Raw genomic sequence first — 21,892 nt, forward strand, 5'->3', positions numbered from 1 at the left:
ACCAGAGGCAAAAGCACTTCTGGCAGGTGCTGGAAAGGGGTGATTTTTGGAAAGTTTTTTAGTTTTACTATTTTACTACTTTTCTAAAAACAAAGCCCCTAGGGCTCCCAGGCTCAACCAGGAAAGATGCTGGACTGATTGAGCTCCACTCTTCCCTCTTGCAGTCCAAACTTGGGGGAGGCCAGATTGTTACAGTCCAGAGTGGAAGTTGGCCAGAACACCCCTACTCTTAGAATCAGTGTCCTGGGGTCTGTAATGACCAATGAGCAAGCAGTCAGGTTGGTTTAAGATCTTGCAGGAAGGGTGGCGCCTCCATTGGCACAGTGTGCCCCGTCACTATACTGGGCCACTGGTGTGGGAATTGTGGTCCAGAAAGAAGAGCGCCATCTACAGGTTCAGCACCACCACTTACAGCAGCACCCATTACTAACCAGGCCCAGCCCTGCTGAGGCTCTGAGCTCTGATCAGAGGAGCTGGCAACACTGCAGCGGTCAGACAGCTCTCGTACTTGTTTGCCACGATTACGTCTTTGTGCCATTTAAGGAGTCGCACGGGGCACCAAATAAAATGGGTTGCCGGTGCACAAAGAAACACATTTTCAGTTCCCTTTAGAAACCTTCAGCGCAGTGTGACGGTTCTGCACCCCTGGCGGGGTGACGGTTGTACCCCAAGTTCTCTGAAAGCTGTGGAAACAGTGGGTGAGCTATCAATATCGGTTTGAGCCACTTTCACAACTGCACCAACGTTTTTTTAATGGAGTAGCGAGTTGCAGTAAAAGCAAAGTGGCGTTAGTGAAAAGCTTTGCTGCAGAGAAGTTACTTCGCTTTGCAGCCGGGGAGGAAAACTGGCACGGCCGTCTTTTTTTGAACATGGTACCCTGATGAGCCAGCCCTGATTTTGGGGGATTGAGCTGCGCCGTGCTGACCTGAGGGTTGCAGGGGGGTAATAAACCACAGAGTTGTGGGGCACAGAAAAGCTCTTTTGACAGTTTGTTTTGGTTGATGGAGCTCCAGGGCTCACGATGGACCAGGAGGCTGCAAAACTGTGTTTCTGGGGGCAGCACAAGTGGAATTGATTTAGAGCTGGCTGCTGCCTAAACTCCTATTCCCCCACCCCCTGACATTTTGGCTTTGCCAGTGGAAGAACTGCTTTCACATGTGCTTTTTCCACTAGCGGACACGCGGGCTTCTCCGTCACAGAGTGAGGGGAGGAAAGGGGGAGAAGGGGGATGGAGAGAGTTAAGGATGGGGCAGGGAGAGGGATCAGAGACGTGTTAGGGGAAAGGAGGATGGGAGGAGGGTGAAGGGAAGGAACAGAGAGGTAGAGAGACAAGGGGAGAGAGAGAGAGATGGGGAGATGGAGGACAGAAAGCCTGCATCTCTGTGATGGATTTGCCTAGTCGATGGGTTTGAAATTTTTTTTTTCCACCATAAATTAAAGTGCTCAATCATAAAAACATACTGCAGCATAATAAAAGAATCTTTAACTGGCTTCTGAAGGTTTTAGCAGCCAAGAAAAAAAGGCGAATAATTTTTTTTCCTTCTCTGGAACAATGCAGTCTGATTTTATGACAGGCTGCGGTAAAACTGTAGTATATTGAGTTGTAGAATATTTGTTGCTTAAACACAATGGTGCTGCAAGATTTTTGGACCTGTTGAGATATAAAAAAGAATGTTCTTTTGACAGCTTTTGTTTTGTGAGTCATGCTGCAATAGTACAGTGCTTTTTTTTTTTTGACACGTTTGCCAAAGTTTTTACTTAACAAAAGCAGCGTAGCAGAAAACGTTGCATCATTCTGATTAAAGACAGATTGGATATCACAGCGGTGGCACGCTTTCCCTGGATTGAATTATAACAGGCAGTTCAACTGCTGGAGCTCAGCTGGAGCTTTACGACGCTGGTCTGTGACAAAATGTTGAGCCGAGTTTTACTCTGACAAATAAACTTTACATGCCAGCAGTTCTGTAGGGCTTTATTTTTAAAAACCTCAAGCCTGTTACAGCATTTTGTGAGCTGTTTACACGCTCAAAATTCCTTTAACTTGTTGAAGGGGTATTCGTGAGAAAGCAATTTGTGTTCTGTCATTTCTCATCTCGTAGTTCACCTTGAGGCTGTGGGGTTCAGGCTGACGGGGGAGGTCCCGTCCCGGGTCAGGTCCCCGCGCGGGGCGGGGGTGTGGAATTCCTCGGGCCGGTGGCTTCGTCGCGGGGTGTTAATTGGATTCTCGGACAAGGCCGCCTGGCCGCGTCGCGGAGGCAGCTGCCTGGCGCTTTTCGAAATGCCTGTTCTCCTTCGCGGTGGCGGAGGTCACGAACCGGAGGCGTCGCCAAACGCCCCGGGAGACAGTCGCAGCTGCCCAGAGTCGGCCCTCTCTCGGCCCGCGGTAGGAATCCAGCTCCGCACTTTCGGGGGGACCACCTGGCTAGTCCTCACGGCACCTGTTTGCGGGGGACCTGCCGTCTCTGTGAGAACGGCTCTTCACGGCTTCCCGCCACGCCCTCTCGCTCCCAGGCGGCGCCGCACAGCGTGGCCCCGGGCGCCTGGAGGGGTCTCCGGATGCAGTTAGCAGATTCCACGGGCGGCGCGCGGCGGTGGGGGGATCGGCCTCGTCGGCACTTCCCCGGGCGACACGAACAAATGGGCCGCCGCTGAACGACCCTGTCTCCTGTTCGGTGAGGCCCTGCGCAAACCGTCACGCCTGGTCTCTCCTTCTCTCCGCCAGCGGCGAGCCTTCTCTTTTTCCCTGCTCATCACAGCGCTCCGAGACGGAGGAGGTGGTCCCCCCCCCCCCCTTCCCACTGCTGTAATCTTTTTTTAATAAAGACACAGGTTCTTAAATTAAGAGTGTCACCGCGCGTCTCGCGGTGCTTTGGGACTGATTCATAGCAGAGCGGGCTATTAGATGAGAGGCTGTGTGGAGGCTCGGGCTGTTTCGGAGCCTTGGGGATGGAAAGGATTACACGCTTCTATTTGTTTGTTTGCTAATAAATGTTGGGATCCAAGGGAACAAAATAAAAAACAGGGACACTGAGCTCCCGATTAGTGTTGGAAGCGAGGGGAGTGTTGCCGGTGGTTTGTTACAGTTCACGGGCCCGCGGTTCCTGGGCAGACTGGACCAGTGCTCCACCTCTGCGCCGATGCAGATTTACCCAAATCAAGGAAACGAGCTGGAGGAGCCCACACCTGCGGCAACACCGAACAACACGAAATTACTGTCTTCACGCCGCGGGGGAGAACCTGACTCGTTCGCTTCTCCGCATATTATTCCGTTTTGCGTTATCTAAAGAAAACAAAAGGTATTGAGCAGAATCAAATGAGAGGGGCACGTGCACGCGCACACGCACGCCTCGCCCAGGCAGATGGCTGGCTTCGTCCCTGCACGCGTGCCGGTGAGGAGGAACATGTGCGCGTGAATCCCTCGCCAGACAGAAGCATGGCAGGTGAAGGTCGCTCACTGTCGCACCCTCTACTGGCGGGGAGGTGGGGTGGGGGCAGTCCAGCACATCTGGTAGCATGTTGCTGAGGAAGCCTGTGAGGTGCCCGCATCTTCACGCGTGATCCTAGCTCTCCTGGCGGTAAGGGGGGTGTCTCTCTTTCCTGTGAAGGGGCCAGGGGGCTTTCTGAAGCAGCAGAAATTAGTGTCGGCTAGCCTGTGCCATAAGGTTGTTTGTATAGCTCCATGGGCTGAAGGGTTGTCCCACAGTCCTGTCTGCTGTCCATCTCCAGAGCTCCTCACCTCTTTGCTGTCTCGACCTCTGACCTCCAGCCCCATGTCCCATCCCCAGCTTGACAGAATCACGCCTCCAGGTAGTATCACGTTTTCTTTGTTGCCTTAGTTATCAGCTTCAAGCTTCAATTTAGGATCGTAGGGATTTCTCTTTCTGCTGCAGGCCTGATGCACAGACTAACCTGTGCACGGGGAAAAAAACTCCTTGTGAGGTGATAACACAAAAACAAAACTGAGCCGCAGTGAGTGATTCAGTTTAGTCCGGCCATGGAGTGAGGAGCTACCTCAGGGTTGAGGGGTGAGTTCAGGGGTGTGTTAATCTGATTGGCCTAACGAACAGCATGTGTTTCTAAAAACCAGAAGCTGTTTGCTGGAGGAGTGCTGATTAACCCTGCCTGCTTGTTGGTTTGGGAAGCCGTGAGAGACAGGCCAGTGTGAACAAAGGCAGCTTGTCGGCTCGAGGTGATGAAAGAAGGGCTCTCCCCCAGGACAGGACAGGCTTGGGGTCCAGGGGGGTTTGTATTCAGGACAGTCAGAAAGGTTAAGCATGGACCGTGTCCGTCAGGCTGCACGGCGCTCCGGAGAATATGCGTTGTGGGCAGGTGGGGCCAGCTGTGGCTGCAGATGAAATCACGGGCTGTTTTTGAACTCTCTGCGGCCGTGTGCTGCGCACGTGTTTTGATCCACCGGGACCTGCAAATTTTCTCAAATTGGCATCTGGGGATTTTCTCTAACAGGGAGTGGTGGGGGGGGGGTCATCCGCTGAAGCAGTGTGAGGAAATCCTTGGAAAAAACATTCCGGACATAATTAATTGTTGTACGCGTCCTTATCAGAAGCCCTGCCCGACTCGGCAAGCTGTCCTCGGTGTCTCGTCTGCACTTGCTGTGCCAGCTGTAGCATTGTAGTCTTCTCTTTCATCGCTGACACGCGTGGTAGATATAATTGGGTCCGTGTGTCGTGGCAGCAAACAAGACCTGCGTTCTGGGCGCAAGAAGGAAGTGCATGACTGAGGAGCGCAGTCAGCTCATGCCTCACAACGTGAGGTTGTGGTTTGCGCTTTTACTGCCAGTGTATTCAGTGAATCTGAATACATTGTAAGCTAGGGTTCCTGAAAACCGGCGTTCGTAGTGTCAATAGGTACTCGGTGAAAGTGCCTTTTGGGACTAGGAACAGGAGGCATTTCTTTACACAGAGAGCGGCCGGGGGTGTGTGTGAACCCGACTTCTTTCAAAAAGAAGGCTGGATGGGATCCTGGAATCAGTCAGCACCTAATTAACAAACGATCTGGCCGTGCCAAACAACGTCTTCTCATTCATAACCTTTCTGATGTTATTGGGGACACTCGTTCCTCCCATCAGACGGCAGGGAGGATGCTCTCGATGAATTCGAGCTCGTCTGCCATGTCAAGCGCGGTGCCGGCGATGAGGTGTGGCCTCCTCTGCGGGCCTGGTGCGCTAGCCAGCCGCTGTGCCCAGCGTGCCCCGTGCTGTCAGAGGAAGAGCGAGCGAGAGAGAGAGAGGAGAGCACTAGACAGGGATTTGTTGGTCCTAATGGATGCGCTCATCTCGCCTTCTACAGCCTGAGCAGCCCAGACAGCTTTTATCAGCAGGCAATCCATCGCTCTCTGGCTGCCTCTGTGCCACAGCAGGGGGGATTCGCTGTGCTTCAAAGCTCAATCCGGGTTAACAAGAAGAATAAAGGGGGGGACTCCTGTCTCATTACTGTCAGCGTGTAGACACGATGAGGGGGGGGATGCACACAGACACTGATGCAACAGGTCCGACTCCTGGGCTCCGGACTGAAGCTGGAAGGACTAACAGGCCGCAGCTGTAGCGTGGCCTTCGGATCTCGGGGAAGAGCGGGAGAAGGCTGGAGCGGGTCAGATCCACAGCGTGGAGGAGTGACATTGACAGTCGCTTCCCAAACCCGGAGGAAGTTTGAGAGGTCTTTTAGATTTTATACGTCGTACGTTTTACAGAACAAAATGGAAATTCGGAGAGAGAGAAAAGGAAACGCGAGTCACTTGCCCTTGAGGTCAGGCAGTCAGCCGGATCCATAAGGCCCTTGGAGTTTGCTCCTGGAGTTTCTGCTGAAACTGGCAGAGTCTCCCTGTGTGGAAAAGGGGCAGATTGTTTTCCTGTTGCCTCAGCAGCACCTTCCTGTAGCACTGTGACTAAGTGTTAAGAGTTTGTTAGGCCGGATGGGCTTGGACTAGGGGAAATGGGCTGAGCTAGTCGCTCGTACCTGTGGTGTGCAAATATTATATCTCTTGGCGATCACGTTCAAGAGCATTTGTCTAAAGACAACCTACTGTTTTCTGAACCCAGTGGCATCATCTTTAAAATTGAAAGTGACAAAACTATTTGTTTTGGGCTCTTTCTCCCTGCATGGAGTTCTGTTTCGGGCAGCGATAGTATATAAAAGAGGTCCTTCGCAAGTAAAGATATACAAAGGTGTGAGTGTGGGTGGAGGGGGCGGGATGGGTTTTGTTTGTGTCACTGTGGTTTTTGGACCAGGGCAAAATCGGGCGAAAGACTGATTGCCCCGCGGTGGGTCCGTGCCGGTCTCCAGTCTCCGCTCGTGGGAGGGGGGCGGAGAGGGATCCCGGTCCTGGATTGGGAGCGAGGCCTGAACACAAACTCTCGCGTGGCGTGCAGATTACCCAGCCGCCTCACGTACGCCGACTGTCAGAGCATCAGCTACACTCCGATGGCTCTGTGTGTTCTCGGAAACAGCTGTCACATCTTTTATCGCTTTGCTTCGCCCGTACTGACTTAAGGGTTTTTAGATGTAAACTTGCGTTTTGATTTTTTTTCTTCCCTGTTAGAAATTCTGAGTCTTGACATCTCCCTATGCCTTGTAGGATGCGTTGCTGGATCAAATTAATTCGCCGTCCCGTCCAGCATTTCTTTAACGTTCGCTGCCTTCGCCCTGCCATGGGAGACGGACAAAAGCTCCCATTGCATTGCAGTCTGATCTGTTTCTGGTTTTACAAGCTGCCGAGTCCTTGAATCTGCCAGGAGTCGAGCGCTAGACACTTGAAGCCTGTCATCTTGGCTCGGGTTTGGTTGTAGAACAGGTGTACCAGTAGCACCGGGAGCCGCGCCCACACAGGGCACGGCTTCGGCCCAGCCGCGTGCGACTCGAGCCCACGTTATCCGCGCAACGTGACGGCGTCTCCCCAAGTGGCAGCAGTTTGCAGGCCAAGACAAAAAGAGGCCCTCGCTGTAAATCTCTTCCACGTGCGTCGGCTCAGCCTCATTTAGTGTGATTTCCTCTTGACGGACTGGTGAGACAGATGAGGTTTTCGTAATGAGCTTGCGAGGTGATTTGTGTCCGCACGAGGAGCCCCTTCTCCACCCCGGTGTCACAGCGGGCTGGCTCCAGGACAGAGCATGAGCTCACCCAGAGAGCCTGTGTGGTCTGGCTTTCTGAATCCGAAGGGACGGCCACTTGGGATTTGGGGCTGATTAGGGAGACAGTTTTGCTGGGTGTACTGTGAGATGGTGCCCCTTTCCAATTCTACAGTGGAGGGTTAAGTACTAAATTAAAAGGAAAAAAAAAATCACTTTTGCCACTGATGTAAGATCAACAGAAAATGCCTAAAAAAATAACCGTGAGGAAGGAGCTTGGAGTCTTGACCTGTTCGCATGACCTGTGAATGAAGTGGCTGTGCTGAACGAATCTTGTTCAGTGATAAAGACCTGAAGATATGTCAGTGTGAGATTGTAGTCTTTAGAAGCGCTTCAAGGTTCCTGGTATTCTCCTACATCCTGACTCTTCAGAGGTAAGAAGCTTGTTGTTCTCTTTCAGAGGAAGTCCTCTGGAGAGTTTTCCTCAGCTTTGAGTTTCTTTAGGTTTGTAGCCGGGTGTACTAAAAGATGACATGCGCCCAATGTATTAGTGTGTAAAGGTATAAATGTAAGTTGAGATTTAGCGTCTTTGACTTATTGGACTTTCTGTAATGTGATCAGACTGTGATGCATCACACTAAATCTTAATTTATTTCACTGGTGCTTAAGAAACAGTTCTAAAACGTTATGAAATGTTTTACATGCTCAATATCCTTAATGCACAGTTAACGTCTCAGCTCCCCGGCCCTGACATTCATTTGGTCTGTATTTTGCTCCAGCACCTAGCCAGTATCACCGCATTACCTTCGGCTCTGGGGCTATTTCACCCATCATGGGACTCAGACCAGAAATCATAAACTATTGAGAGAAAATGTCCCCGCTATTGTAAAAGCAACTAATTGGCTCTTTTCATTCACTGCATGAATCAGGTCTCTGTTAAGCCCTTGATATCCATCTGCAAGCACAGATGAAGTAAGTGTTGCAGTCACAGCTTAATCCACAGGGAACCATGGGTTCATTTTGCAAGTAGATTGTTTTCTTTATTTTTTTTTGTTTTAATCTGAGCTTCTTTGTTATTTGTATATATTTGAAATCCCCTGAAGCACCAGTCTTGATCGGTAGCAGGGCATCTCCAGGCCACTGGAAACATCTGTCTTTACCAGTAGCTGTATCACCTCTGGTCTACTGAAAACATCTGTATTGACCAGGACATGGGCAGCTCCCAGTCCACTGGAGAACATCTGTCTTTACCAGTAGTGGGAGAGTCCTAGTCGAATGCAGGATAGAGACTTTAATGAGACGTTTTGGATCCAGGCTAGTTACTGTAGGTAACCTGGCCTTTACCCATCAGATCTATTCCCTATTTACTATTTCTGCATGCCAACTGGCAGGTTAAAACCAGGTGTTCTCTGTGCCAATGGGACTAGTGTAGCTCTGCCACCTCTAGGGTTTGAACTCGGACCCTCCCGGTGCACCACTCCACACCAGACAACAGCAGACAGTTTTGCCAGAGTATAATGACCATATATTGATTGATTATTAATTATTCTTGTATTTAGATGCGTAACTCAATTCGGGGGGAAAAAAACTCATTTATAGTCATGAGCTAGAGACCCCTTTATACAGCAGATTAATCTGAGTGAAGCATCGGACGTGAACCTGCAACCCTCCAGTACACCTTGGACTTGGCTGGATGTTCAGTTTAATGGTTAACAGTTCAAGTTTGTCACATGTACCCGAGTATAATGAAATGCTTACTTGCTTGTTTTCCTCAAGTCACAAATGACATAACCGATGATATAAGAGATGACATCATGTTGACATAGAAAATACATCTCAAATTGCTGGAGACGGGAACATGGTTATACTGTATATATGCTTTTAATTGTAAGCATTGTGGGTGTGGATCTGTGAGAAAGGATTAACGGATGGTTCCTTAATTGGGGGACTTTTCTGGAATCTTAAGAAGTGTGTGGGGGGGGGGTTAGAGTGACCCTTGACTGTGGGGATCGATGGTCACACCCTGTAGGACCGACACCAGACTGATGGACACGCAGTGACCTGCTTTCCTTGTAGATCAAACGGTCCTGGTCGTGCCCACATACCTGAAATGTTTTTCACTGGCTGGTGTGACTGGATGATCCTGAAAGCAATGGGAAAATCAATTCACAGACCCCCCCCCGCCACCGCGGTCAGTCAGAAAAGCCAAATAAGACATGGCTTCATACAGACCTCTCGCTGGCTGTCATCATCCCCCTCTCTCTGTTCGTTTCAGTCTGTCATCTTGCTTTCCTGCGCCCTCCCTAAAGATTCAGTGACAGACGGACTAGGGCTCTCCTTTGTTTAAATTTGTACACGCTCCACAATTAGTCCAATTAGGACATCCATCATGCCAGCACGTGCGTCTTCTCCTTCCCTAAATTGCAAAATATGACAGGGGAGTCATGTATTATTAATATTTTCATTTCTGGAGCCCGGAGGCTTTCAGCCAGGAGCTTCAGAGAACTATTGATCATTCCAGCACACCACACGGCAGAAAGACCGGAGGCACTTTTAAACAAATTGCTAATCTGTTGGCTACCGGGGGTGGGGGTGGGAGAAGAGAGGGCGAGAGAGACTGAGGGAGAGGGGAGAGGGAGTGAGGGTGGAATGGAGAAGGGGGGAAGAGGGGGTGATGGAGGGAAGGGGGGAGCAGGAGTGATGGAGGGGGAGGGAGTGATGGAGGGGGGGAGGGAGCCTTGCCTTGCGGTGACGAGATGCAAGGCGCAGGGATCGTTAACTCAATGAGGCACGTCTAAACGACAGTCGAGATCGTTAGGGAGCTTTTTTTTTTTTAAAGAGTGAAACTGCGTGGGGAAATGAAGTGAAGATTTATAAGTAAACCGCTGGGAAGAATTCTGGCTACTGGCAAGCTGACACAACCCAGTTCCTTCACTCCCGTCTCTCCTCAGCTCCCATCACACTGAGCCTGTGCTAGAGCGACAGGGGTTTGGCACATCCACTCCTCCGCCCGCACTTCAGTTTTTCTGCTCTTCCTTCGCTCTTTCCCTCTGTCGGATGAGTCTGTCATCACAGACCCCCGCCCCCCCTGAACTCATTTGCGCGGGCTTCCTGTCCTGCAGCAGCCGGAGGGGAACGGAACAGCAACCGTGGGACAAAGCGGGAGAAATCGGGACCACGGTGATTGTTGCAGCATGACCAGCCCGCTGTGAAGCTTTAAATGAGAAGACCGGGTTCGGTTTGGTTCCTTCGTGGTGGCAGCTTTCGGTTTCTGAGGATCGGCTCAGAGTGTTCTTTCAGTAGGGAGGCGGGGGGTGGGGGGAGGAGGAGGAGGCACCCGTATGGAGATCTAGAGCGTAACGCTTCCAAAGTCTGCGGACGGGACACGCCCCTTTATATAGAGAGGAAACTGCTGAGTCAGGCCCAGGGGTGCTGAGTCACCAAAGAACCAGTGGCTCCCCTATTTGGTCTCCCGAGTCAGGGCGTGCACAAAAGTAGGAGCGTGGTAGGAGCTTCTTTTGCCAAAGGTGACCTTGTTCGGGGTTGGCAGGTTCTTTTGGCTACCTATTGCCTTAATTGAACTGGTTCATCTCATCAACGGGTAAGGCTTTGTTCCGTGCAGTGAAGAAAGGAAAACAACGTTTCGGCTGTGGAGGCCTTGGTGTGCACCTTCTCTTAGCTCTCCCGGGCCCGGTCGGTGCGTGGAAGAGACCTAGGAACGACGCAGGCGGACCAGCCCTCCAGGATTGGGGTTGGGGAAGCTGCACCAGCAAATCGCTGGTGTCGGTGTGACCTTGGGTTGGTCATAGCTGGCAAACGGTGTTCCTGGGTCTGGAGATCACAACTGGCTTTGAGAACATGCAGTCTGTTTCATAGGACAAACACTCGGTGGTTAAACCACACCTGGAAAATCTCCCACATCAACACTGTTTTGTTCAGTAATATTTTTCATTGAGCCGTAATACTTTGCTTAGCGACGCCTTTTTAAAGCTCGCCATAGAAGTTACTTTTCTAGGCACCTTAGAATCTCCCCATCATTTAAGGAGCTGAAATCCAATTGAGTGACAAAATAAGCCAATTATGTGGTTTAATTAAGAGTGGGTGTCGCTGGGGAGCGACGGCGCTGGGACGCAGAGGGATTTCAGTGTATTTTTGCGTCGGCCCCAGGGAAGGTCGAAGCGAAGGGCATGTCCTCTTTGAGGACACGTCCTGTTTCTCAGCGCCGGGGGCGCTTTGGCAACAGTGAGCCAGCGGACGCTAGTCAGGGGCAGATAATCGGTCCCGGGGGGGGAGAAAAAAGGATCTGCTCCGCGCACATGGTCGAGACAGAAGCGGCTCTGCGTGAGCTGGGGAGAACTGGGATGTCACGCTTACGGATGCCGCCTTTTAAACAGGCTGGTGGCTCCGGGAAGCAGATGGTGTTTTTTTCGCTGATGGGGTGTCGGCAGGGTTGGGGGGGGGGGGAGCCCAAGCAGGTCGGCTCTGGAGCCGAGCAGAGGGGGGTCTGGTAGCGCCGCGTACCGAAGCCCGGATCTCCCCCAATCTGTTGCGTGCGAACGGGCCCAGACGCGCTTTAACCCCGCAGGCTGCAGAAGGAGAAACCAGGGCTCGGCTGGGATTTGTTCACAGAGTCGCCTCTCATCGTTCCGCTCCTCAGTAACGCTGCCGTTACTAGGAGCAAAAAAAAAAAAGACGCAGTCCACTGGCAAGCTACTTCGCTTGTAGTGATAACAAATGAGCGGCCTCTCGCGTGGAGGTGACGTGCATGCGGTGCCAGCGCCAAGCGCGGAAATGCAGGGCCTGATGCAGATGCTCACGCAGGAGGCTGGGTATTTCTCACTGAGTTACGCGGGCCTCTTCGCTTTAGAAGTACGGGTGCACCTGTCCCGTGATGTTGGCGCCCTCCTCCACAAGTCCATTGCTTTCTTTAAGTAGGAAGCCTGCTAATGGGTTTCCCTTCCTTGCTTTAACAGGACCCTGCTGAGGGGCAGATCTCTGAACTGGGGCAGGTTTCCTTTCTGCTCCCCCTGGCCTACTGCTCGGATCGGAGTGCGCCCTGAAAGGAGTTTGGAGAGTCGGCGGCTGCCGTCGGGCCCCGCGGCGCACAGGCGCTCAGACACAGTGAGTAGAGCTCCTTTCAGAATGGGGGACGGGAGGCTTCTCTTTAGACCAGAGGTGGCCGGAGTCTGGGACAGGGTGCCCAGCCGTGTGGTTGAACCTGGGCTGCACCTGGGTTTTTTCCAAGGAATAGCTGTAAGAGATCCTTAGATCCCATTACCCGGGGAAAACCGGCAGGAGCCAGATGGGCTGAATGACCAACTCGCGTTGGATGCTGTTTTGATGTCCTCTTCGGTCTCCTGCCCAAAAAGTGGCACCTCGGGTCTTGTGAGCTCTTGTGGGCTTAACCAAGCCAATTATTCACTTGAGTTGATGAAGAGCAGAAGAGTAGATCTTCAGGACTCGTAGAACCAGAGCTGCCCAATTCAACATTTTCCTCCTGGTCCAGGACACACTTGCACAGTGGTCCAACTATAACAGAGGTGCTGGCTCTCAATCAATAAATCAATCCCCTATCAGTCTTTTTTTTTTAATCCAGCGCTATCTCTAATTGCTCTACAGTGCCAGTGGTTATTCGGTAAAAGATCAAAGCAATGATTTGATCAATGGCTCATGTTCATATCTGATACACTATTGACAAAACTGCGAACAGATACAATCTGCTTTGGAAGGTTTGTAGCCACTGATAAGGGCCTCTGTTCTTCTGTCTTTCAAATCCCGGGCTTTGTCATGCATACAGTAATTTCTGAAATACAAAGGGAGTAACAGGCGTAAGCCAGGTTTGAAGACGTTGGTGAATTTTAGTAGAGGGTCATAAGCAATTGAAAAATAAAATCGCAGGATGTCATTGTGCTGCCGTGCTCGGTGCCTGCGGTCAGAATCACTGGCCTGTTGGTACTCGAGAGTCCTACCAGCAGTAAAAGTCTGTGAACTCTGAATCTGCAGTCCTGTCAGACCAGAAGCCCGGAGTCGTGTCAAAGGACATTAGTTCTTAGAATGGAGGTGGACACTGGCCACATGTTCGTCTTGGGCACAGCACTCTGTAAACACTCTGCAAAGTTTACTTTTGCGTGAGTAAAAAAGAACTGCGTATCTGAGTTTCATGACACGCTTTTTTCTGTCAATTAACTCTTCATTCATTGTTTATAGCTGAACAATTAGCTTTTGAATGGATCTTACTCATCATCCTCTTGCTTGTGTGTAAGTATGGTTGCAGACAATAACAATTTTTTTTATCGTTTTTCTATCAAAGGAAGCATCACGTGAGCAATATATGAACACGTATTCCATTTTTTTAAAGAAAAACGGAATTCGGGCCACAAAGTTTAAGGACAAAGCAGGTGTCTGATCGCACCTCCAATCTTTTCTCCCATCCCCCTCAGTTCACTCCTCCGATCCTCCCCTGCGATCCATGCTCCTCCGATCGCTGTCCGGTCCTCCTATGCGATCCTCCTCTAATCTTTCCACTCATCCACCTCTGACCAAGCTCCTCCGATTGCTCTCCGGTCCTCCTATGCGATCCTCCTCTAATGTTTCCACTCATCCTCCTCCGATTGCTCTCCGATGCTCCTCCGGCCGATCATCGGGCGAGTCTGTGCCGCTCGCTGCGCGTCTGGTGGCGGAATGGCCGTGGAGGTGGTGGGATGATTGTTTCTGTGGCGCTCGGGAAGAGCGTGGGCGAGCTCGGTGCGCGGGGCCGAGAGCAGTGCTGCTGGCTGCGAGGCCGGAAAGAGCCGTCCCTCTTGACACAGCTGCAGGGACAAGCTGTCAGCCCCACACTTCAGCGTTTCAGCACCGTTCCACTCACACTGCTGACAAGTCACTTCAGGAGCCCAGCAGATGTTAAATGCCTGCAGAGCTGCTCAATGACTGTAATAACACGAATCGCGTTTTTTCTGCACCAGCCTGATCCCCATACGGAAGGAAATATTGGTTTCTTAAAACCCCCCAGGAATGCTGGGATTTACTTCACACAATGACACCCCCCACCTCCGTCACGGTCTCTCGACCGGGAGAGGTGGTGTATTTATCTGATAGTGGGGCTCCCTCTGAAGTCTTGGGGTTTGGGTTGTGTGCGAGCGAAAACGGTTATTTTCTCTGTTGTGACTGGTGTTATCTCCCTTTTTATGTAAGAAAAATGCTCAAAACACCCAAAAAAGTAGGTGAGGGCATTTGTAAACATCGTAAGGTGGCTTTTTTTTTTTTACTTGTTACATTGCTCATGTTCGGCCTTGAGGTTTCCCAGATCGATTCAGGGGAGCCTCACACTATCCTAGCTGTTCTTCGTTCAGAGTCAATTCTGACTTTCAGCAGAACCAGAATCTTTCAGCATGGTCTCCCAGGCTGGGAGAAACGCTTCAGCTTCCAGCAATGAGAGGTCAAAACCTGGTGACCTCAAAGGCTTTTGGGGACACTTACAGTCTGGGTGGAGCAGTAGTTAAGGGACAGGGCTGGTGGCCGGGAGCCCGTCAGAGGTCAGAGACCTAGCTGCGGCACCTGATGAGGCCAGAGTCCACTCCCTTAGTCTTCACGTCTCCAAACCAAACTGTGCAAAAAAGACACAGCAGACAAGACGCGTCGGCGGAATCTCCTGACAGCGGCCGATTGTTCGCGTGACGGGAGTGTAGGTGAGGAATGGACTGCTGTGGCCCCCAGCGGCCCAGCCCAACCCTCCTGCCAGCCAAACAAGTCAGAATATTTCAGCGTCCAACTCTTACAGCTTCTGGGAAACTATACAGAAGAAAGGAAGAGGCCCGTTCCGCGTTTGCACTGTAAACTGATGCACCAATGACATTAAACCTTAGTCCCTCCATTATCTCTCTCTTAACAACCAAAGCAAAAAGTTCTTTTCAAGGGAGCCAAATTAATTCAGTTTTATCTCCCTCCAAGCAGTCTTTTACTTGATTTATATAAAAGACGAGGACTTTTCGACATTTCCTAGCGCTCTCAAATTTGGCAAAGGCAGGAACCAGATGGCATCGTTTGGCTGCCTCGAGGAACGAGCTGCCGTTGTGTTTCAGAAGTGATATTAATTGATCATTTAAAACCACTTGAGCCTTCGTCCCCCCCCCCCCCCACTTCCAATCACAACCACTATTTATAATTTATTCGGCGATCTGAAGCATGGTTTTGCGCACTGCCTGTTTTCTTCCATTCCCCCGGCAAGCGAAGCTGCGCTGTGTCCGACATGTGGGGGTCACCCGGCGCCTCACGGGCTCACTGAAGCGCAGCAGATCTGCAGCAGAGCGGTTCCGATTGCCCTGGTGGTACCAGCTCTCCTGGCCTGCCTCGGTGGGCCGGTTTCCAGTTAGTGAGCGGCTGTCCGCGCCGTCGGTTCAGGGAGAAGAGGGGGAAGTCCGTGGCGAGGGGGGATTGTGTACGCCTTTGACGCAGGCCGCTCTCGACCTGTGCAGGAGCAGGACTCTTCTCCCCAGGCCCTGCAGCTGGGTAGCGGTTCGGCCTGGAGCTGCTAGACGGCGCTCCGTCGGTCTCCCCGTCCCGACGAGGTTTCGCCCGCGCCAGCCCCCCGCTCTGTGCCCTGCCGCTCGGGGAGGAGGGCGAGGGAGCGCCCGTCTGTCACCAGCCTTCCCTGCGGGGCGGGGGGCCCTTCCTTTCCCAGGAAGAACAGAAGAGCCGGACAAAGTTGAAACCGGTCCTTTCCGTTTCTTCCATCTTTGCAGGTGTCCCGTGTTTTTTTTTTTCCCTGCGCGGCGCCCGCTGACAGGTTGATGTCTCCCATTGTTCTCCGGCGCTCTCCCTAATTGCCGGCGTGCCAGGCGTCAGGCAGGTGTCAGGCCCTGCTGCAGGAAAGAGAGCTCTTGCATCTGCGCTGGTGACAGTCTCCTATTTTTAGGAAGGCGCCCGCGCGCTCGCCCCCCCCTCCTCCCCGTCTCCCCGCTGCTCTTGAGGTTTGAGCAGGAAGAGAGGTGCCTGACAGGAAGCAGGTGGGCGGCGTGAATGGGGGCTCAACGAGGGGCTCGCCCGCCTCTTGCGAGGAATAGAGCACCCCCAGGGCCGGGGCCGAGACCAGAGGCCCGCTTCTTGCCGCGGGGGCGCGGTGGGGTGTGGGGGGACACGGGAGGGTCAAAGGGACCGCTCGGGCGAGAGAGAGGCTGTGCGGCACCCCGAAGAGCACAAGCGCCGCTCCCCTCCTCCTCCTCCTCCTCCTCTGCTCTTCTTCCGTTTCTTCTCTTGATCAATGCGGCTTTCTTCCCCGTTTCTGAACTCTTTTTCTTTCTTCCTTCCTTTCATCTCCGGCCTGCTGTCTGTCCCGCCCTGTCCCCTGATCGCTCGTCTCCCGCCACCGACGACCCCCCCCTCCCAGAGCTCCAGAAAGTTTTAAAAAAAATCGATTTTGCATTTTAATGCTTTTACTGACGGCCGGCAGAAGAGGCCTTTCAAAGTGTTTCTCTGGTCATGCTGTCGGCGTTGGAAAGCGATACAAATCTTTCAGAAGACTGCGTGGAAAGGGTTTTTTTTCTTTTTTAAAAAATTTCGTCAGAACTTGGGGATGGGAGGGGGGTGGGGTGCAGATTGGTGCCACTTCTTGGGCAAGGAAAAAAGGAAAGGAAAATGCGGGGGGGTGGGTAATTGGAAGTAAAATACCAACAGCTCATACTTTTATTCTGTAATGGTTGGGACGACATCATTATTATTCAGCTATGCCCTGACTAGGATTCCTTACTGCCGCCTCCTTGCGAAGGACTGAAGCATTCCTGGCTTGGCATGCGTCGCAGAGGCGAGAAATACCTTAAATACCTTTGATGACTAAGGGCAGTGGTGATTAATGGGGGGGGTGAGAAACCACAAAAATGGTCCTGGAATATAAATGACAAAAGTCATTTTCAGCCACCTGCCAGCCTATTCCCTCCCCCCCACGACCCCCCCACCCCAGGACAGAGGGCAGAGCTGAATACCAGTGGGGTGAGAGGCAGGGGGTCAGGGGGTCACCCATCCCAGTCCTGTGGGCAAGGATGTGCGCCCAGCTTTGTGCTTCCTAGAGCCCCCTTCCCTGGGGCCCAGTAGGCAGCACTGTACCGTGCTACCAGGAGGAAGAGCAGATGTGTGCCCTCATCCCTGCCGTGATCCCTCTTCTTCCAGAGGTGGATCAGCAGTCTTCCGATAATGGATGAAGGGATAAGAAAAGTGGCAAAGGATTAGAGGCCACCCCTTATGGTGCACATAGCGACTGATGCAAGGATAGCCAGCTGTTCCTTGAAGAATCCAGTAGTAGTAATAATAATAATTGCTTACACTTACATAGCGCTTTTCTGGACACTCCGCTCAAAGCGCTTTACGGGTAATGGGGACTCTCCTCCACCACCACTAATGTGCAGCATCCACCTGGTATCTGGCTACATCACATCACCATCCACCATCCTAGTACTGGCTTTCAGCATGGTGGACAAGAAGCTCGTTCCATTTGAGCGCAGCTGTTTTTGCATTGGTGAGCGAGACTTGACTTTTTCCTGGGTGGCCAGGCCTGCACAAGGAGAGCCACAGTCCTACGGGTGTTATAGTTCAGCTTTGAATGTGTCGTTCCTGGACTGTGCCGTGTTTCCATGTGTTTTTTTTGGGGGGGGGGGAGTGGTACCGACTGTGAAGATCCGGCTGTGACAGCGCAAGCAGTGCTGCCTTGGAATAAAATCACAGCCTCGGGGAATAAGGAAAGGAAGGGAAGCTAAACTGAGTTTAAATAGGTAGGACAGCCAGCTTTAATTCTCCACAGGCGCAAGCGTCCTCTTTTGCTTAAATAATGGGCATCTCTGATCACTAGTGCTGTGAAAGAGAATCCTGCTTCCTGCTAGCTTGGTGAGCCTGGGAACACCAGTGGTTTCCCACATCGGAAAAGAGCTGCAGGAAAGCTGAATCCGAGGCTTGTAAATTCAATTCCTAACTTTGTTGAAAGGGGGTAATTATTACAGAACACCATATACTTAACATAAGCATGCTTGCAACCCACTGTAAACCTGAAGTATGTGTCATCTTGGAAGGATGATTACTGTACATTTACAACTAAATGATTTTAATAACGGGTCTTTTTTTTACTAAAATATCCCACAGTGCACAAACACTGTCCTTGAGGGAGGTTGCTGTACATTTTAAATATTGTATGTTCTTTATTTGGAGATCAAAGGCAAAGAGATTCTGTCCCAGTGGAAATGTCCCACTTCAGCTAGTTTCTGTTGTTTTATTTAGTGTTAAACCGCATCAGTTTTCCTGCTGTGTGAAGTACTGTACCATAGGAGCATCAGGATGCTAACGAAAGGAGACCATTGTGCCCATCCAGCCCAATGGCTAATTGATCAGTAGCTGATTGATCCCAGGAAGTTCTTGAAAGAAGCCAGGGTATCGGCTTTAAAACGTGGGATTTGTAGTGTGCTCCGCACTCCTACTGCCCTTTGTGTAAAGAAGTGCCTCCTGTTCTCGGTTTTAATTGTGCTTTCCCTTAGTTTCCACTTGTGTTATCTGCTTTGTGTTTCACTGTTGATCCTGAAGAAATCCCAGGGGAAAAGATGACTTTTTCAGTGCCTCGGAGGATTTGTGAATACCTGAGTCGGAGAGGTTTTAGAAAGGTTTAGGCTTCTCTGTCCAAGACTAGGTGGCCAAGGAAAGCGATGCACATCCTTCATTGTGTCAGAGTAAGACTTACCTACAGAAGCTACCTGCTACTGTAGCTCTTCAATGGCCTGATACTGTAGCAGATTAGCAGTGTTTTGTATCTGTGAAGCTGTAACCAAAATTGTATCAAGTTTTCTAAATGCATGACCAGTGCAATTTTAACATGATGTCCCTTGATTTTAGATTCTACACTTCTAACTGCATATCCTTCTATACCACTTGCTTTATTATTCCTTCCCTCTGATTGTGTCTGCATGGCTCAGGGTGGCTTTGCTGTTCTAGTGCAGAAGGCGGAAGACTGAGGTTTTGGTCTCTGATTTTCTTATTTGTGTTTCACAGAGAGAGTACGAAAGAGGCACACAGTTGCCTCATTTGTCTGTCTCTCCTAAGCCGCAGTTCGGTATTCTAGCCCGAGTCAGAATGGCATAATTTATGCACTGCTAACTCATTCCTATCCTCCAGCAGCTTAGTCCTGTGTCCCTTTTCACCTCTGGCGTTTAACAGTGGTCTTTAGTTATCTGGCACTAAAACTCAAGTCTCACCCTGCTCAGTAAAGAACTGATAACGAGTGGCACTCAGAGAGCAAGAGGATACCCTTTGTTTCTCCTCACCCAGAGTTTCTGCTTCTTCATAGTGCAGTTTGTGTTGCATGCTTTACCCTGTGAGACAATTAATTGTACTTCGCCTAAACACCATAAGCCTGCTGAACCCCTCTTCTCTCTCTTCCCCGAACCCGGGGGTTGGGCTCGATTCCACAACCGGAACCGGGCGTTTGGTTGGCTGTGTGCCGACAAGCCAGTCAACCTCAGACCCCAAATTCCCTAACCGAGCCCAAGACAAGCTGAGCTTGGGAACTGAACACTTCCCAGGGCTCGGTCAGTACAGAGCTGGGATTTGGAGCTGTCGAAGGACAGCTGGGTTGATGTTTCAAGAAGTGGTGCTGGTAGACCAGTAGGTGGTGCTCTTTCTCCCTCTGCATCAGAAATCCCATAGCCAGTGCCTCCAGTATGCTGACTGGGGGAGGGGGTCTGGGATGCTGTGCTGTAGGAAGTGTTTTTTTTTTCCTATTAAACACCAGACAGATGTATGTGAAATCTGCTGCACTTTTCTAAAGACCTAGGGTTCCACCCCAGTACCCTGACAGATCCCACTGTGAAGCAGTTGTCGTAAATCCCATCTCAAATCTTGTGTCCCTGGCTGGATGATCCCTGGCTTTGCCCGCTTGTGAGCTGTGTCGCTGGGCTGGTGATGCAGACTGAGCTGTATCATATTAGAAGTAGAGAAATGATGTCGCCTCTCCCGGAAAAAAAACTTGTGTCTAGCCTGGCAGTCACACTCCTAACAAGTTTTCATGACATTGCTGGGCAGAGGTCTTGCAGGGGAGTTGAACCAACACACTTTAACATAGCGTCTTCCAGAGCCCGTGACTCTTGGGTCTGAAGCAGCATTGGACTCCTCCGCTCCTCATATACTGTAGTCCAACAGATGGGGCTTGTTGTTGGCCTTTATAACCCCCGGCACATTTGCTTACCATTATCAATCTGAGCTTTGTGTGGGGGGGGGAAAAAAGAGCCTCTATCAGGTGAGCACCGAGTCATCTTGCTGGGCGTGAACCAACGCCATTCATTCTGTAATCAGACCCGTGTCCGTAAATTGTCTTTTGCAATTCCTGCCCTTATCCGCTTCGATGCCTGTTCTTCACTCTGACGTGGTAATTGTAATCAATTGGCATTTTCTTTCATGTCTCTCTCGTGTGTTCTGTTGTTTTACTGCATGCTTCTGCTGAGCACTTGAATGACTAGACCAGCGAAGGCACTCGTGTCTTCAGAGCACAATCCAACTGGAAAACGCCCTCCAAAATATTGGGAGTTCCCGTGCAGTTATGAACCACCGAGTAGATCGTTTGGAGTGATATGACTGCAGACCACCGGAATTCCCAGTCCTGGATCCCATCCTTGTCTTCGACGGGGACGGCACTGTCTGTTCGTTAACCAATTAATCAATCAATTGGTCCAGTTACAGTACGTGAGGGACTGATTTATTGAGCCATTTTCCTTTTCCTGGCAGCCAAAAGCGGTGTGTCTGTATCAGGGTATAGTTTACATTCATAACGTAGGTCAATCAAAGAATAAAAGCCCCATGCTGTCATCAAACATTTCATTATGGAAACCACTGAACTGAAAGGGCTTTTCTGGAACTCATGTTTTCTAATATTCCGAATTCAGTGTTCATTTGTTCTCTTGATTTCTGCATCCATCATGGTCGGTGTGCTTGAGTAATGAGCAGAAAATTGCAGGGCGTTGCGACCGGGCTGTATTGGCGCACTCAGCGCGTTCTGGGTGCAGCGGATTTTATCTTTTGTCGTTTCAGCTGATGCATTTGTATGCCCGTGCGCGCATAGTCATCTCGTTTCTTTTCAGACGTGGAGCGATTTTACACCTGAGCGATTAAAATCACTGCGGGTCTAGCCAGGCCACGGAGAGTTCTGCAAGGACCACACAGGAGAGAGCAGGGGCAGAGAAGCGTTTGATACACATTTTCCCACTCGAATGAGAAACGGGCCCCGGTGCGGCACAGCCTCATTACTGCACTATCAAAACTCTGTAACACTGTGGCTTCTCTCTATTCGTAGGCGGCAGAATTCTCACCTTGCACCCCGATCTCGTCAGATCTCAGATCCGAGACGCAAAGCAAGGCCAGGCCTGGTCAGTACTGGGGTGGGAGTCCTCCAGGTTCAACCACAGTCAGTGGTTTTGGTAGACCAGTATGTGGCGCTCTTGCCCGAGGACTGGAATTTCCAGTTCCATGCCCCAGTAGGACTGTGTGATTAGGGACACTGTTCTGTAGTAGGTGTAGTACCCCAGATGGCATGTAAACCTAGTACCTGACTACTGGTTACTCCAAGACGCTGTCGGTAAGAAAAGGGTACTGACCCTGGTGTCCTGACTACTGGTCACAACAGACCCCAGGACACTGTCAGTAAGAGTGGGGTGTGGACCCTGGTGTCCTGACTACTGGTCACTACAGATCCCAGGACACTGTTGGGATGAGTTGGGGTGTTGACCCCGTTGTCCTGGCTAAACTCCACTGGTGGCTGTGCAGCCTGACCTCCCTAAAGCTCCACCCCTGGTC

General features: G+C 51.1%; 1 protein-coding gene across 9 annotated transcripts in view; it reads left to right on the forward strand.

Annotated features, from left to right (window-relative positions):
- Positions 1–21,892, forward strand: part of sema6cb (semaphorin 6Cb) — a 123,327-nt gene that overhangs the window by 53,254 nt on the left and 48,181 nt on the right. For 8 of the 9 annotated variants that reach the window (XM_088621556.1, XM_088621555.1, XM_088621561.1 and 5 more), the window contains one exon: positions 12,055–12,202. The exons of the other annotated variant lie outside the window; for it this stretch is intronic. The gene's annotated coding sequence lies outside the window, so the exon portion shown is untranslated. The remainder of the gene's footprint in view (positions 1–12,054; positions 12,203–21,892) is intronic. 9 annotated transcript variants of the gene reach the window in all.

Source organism: Lepisosteus platostomus, chromosome 26 (genome assembly GCF_059453375.1).
Source record: "Lepisosteus platostomus isolate fLepPlt1 chromosome 26, fLepPlt1.hap1, whole genome shotgun sequence".
Classification (NCBI taxonomy): domain Eukaryota; kingdom Metazoa; phylum Chordata; class Actinopteri; order Semionotiformes; family Lepisosteidae; genus Lepisosteus; species Lepisosteus platostomus.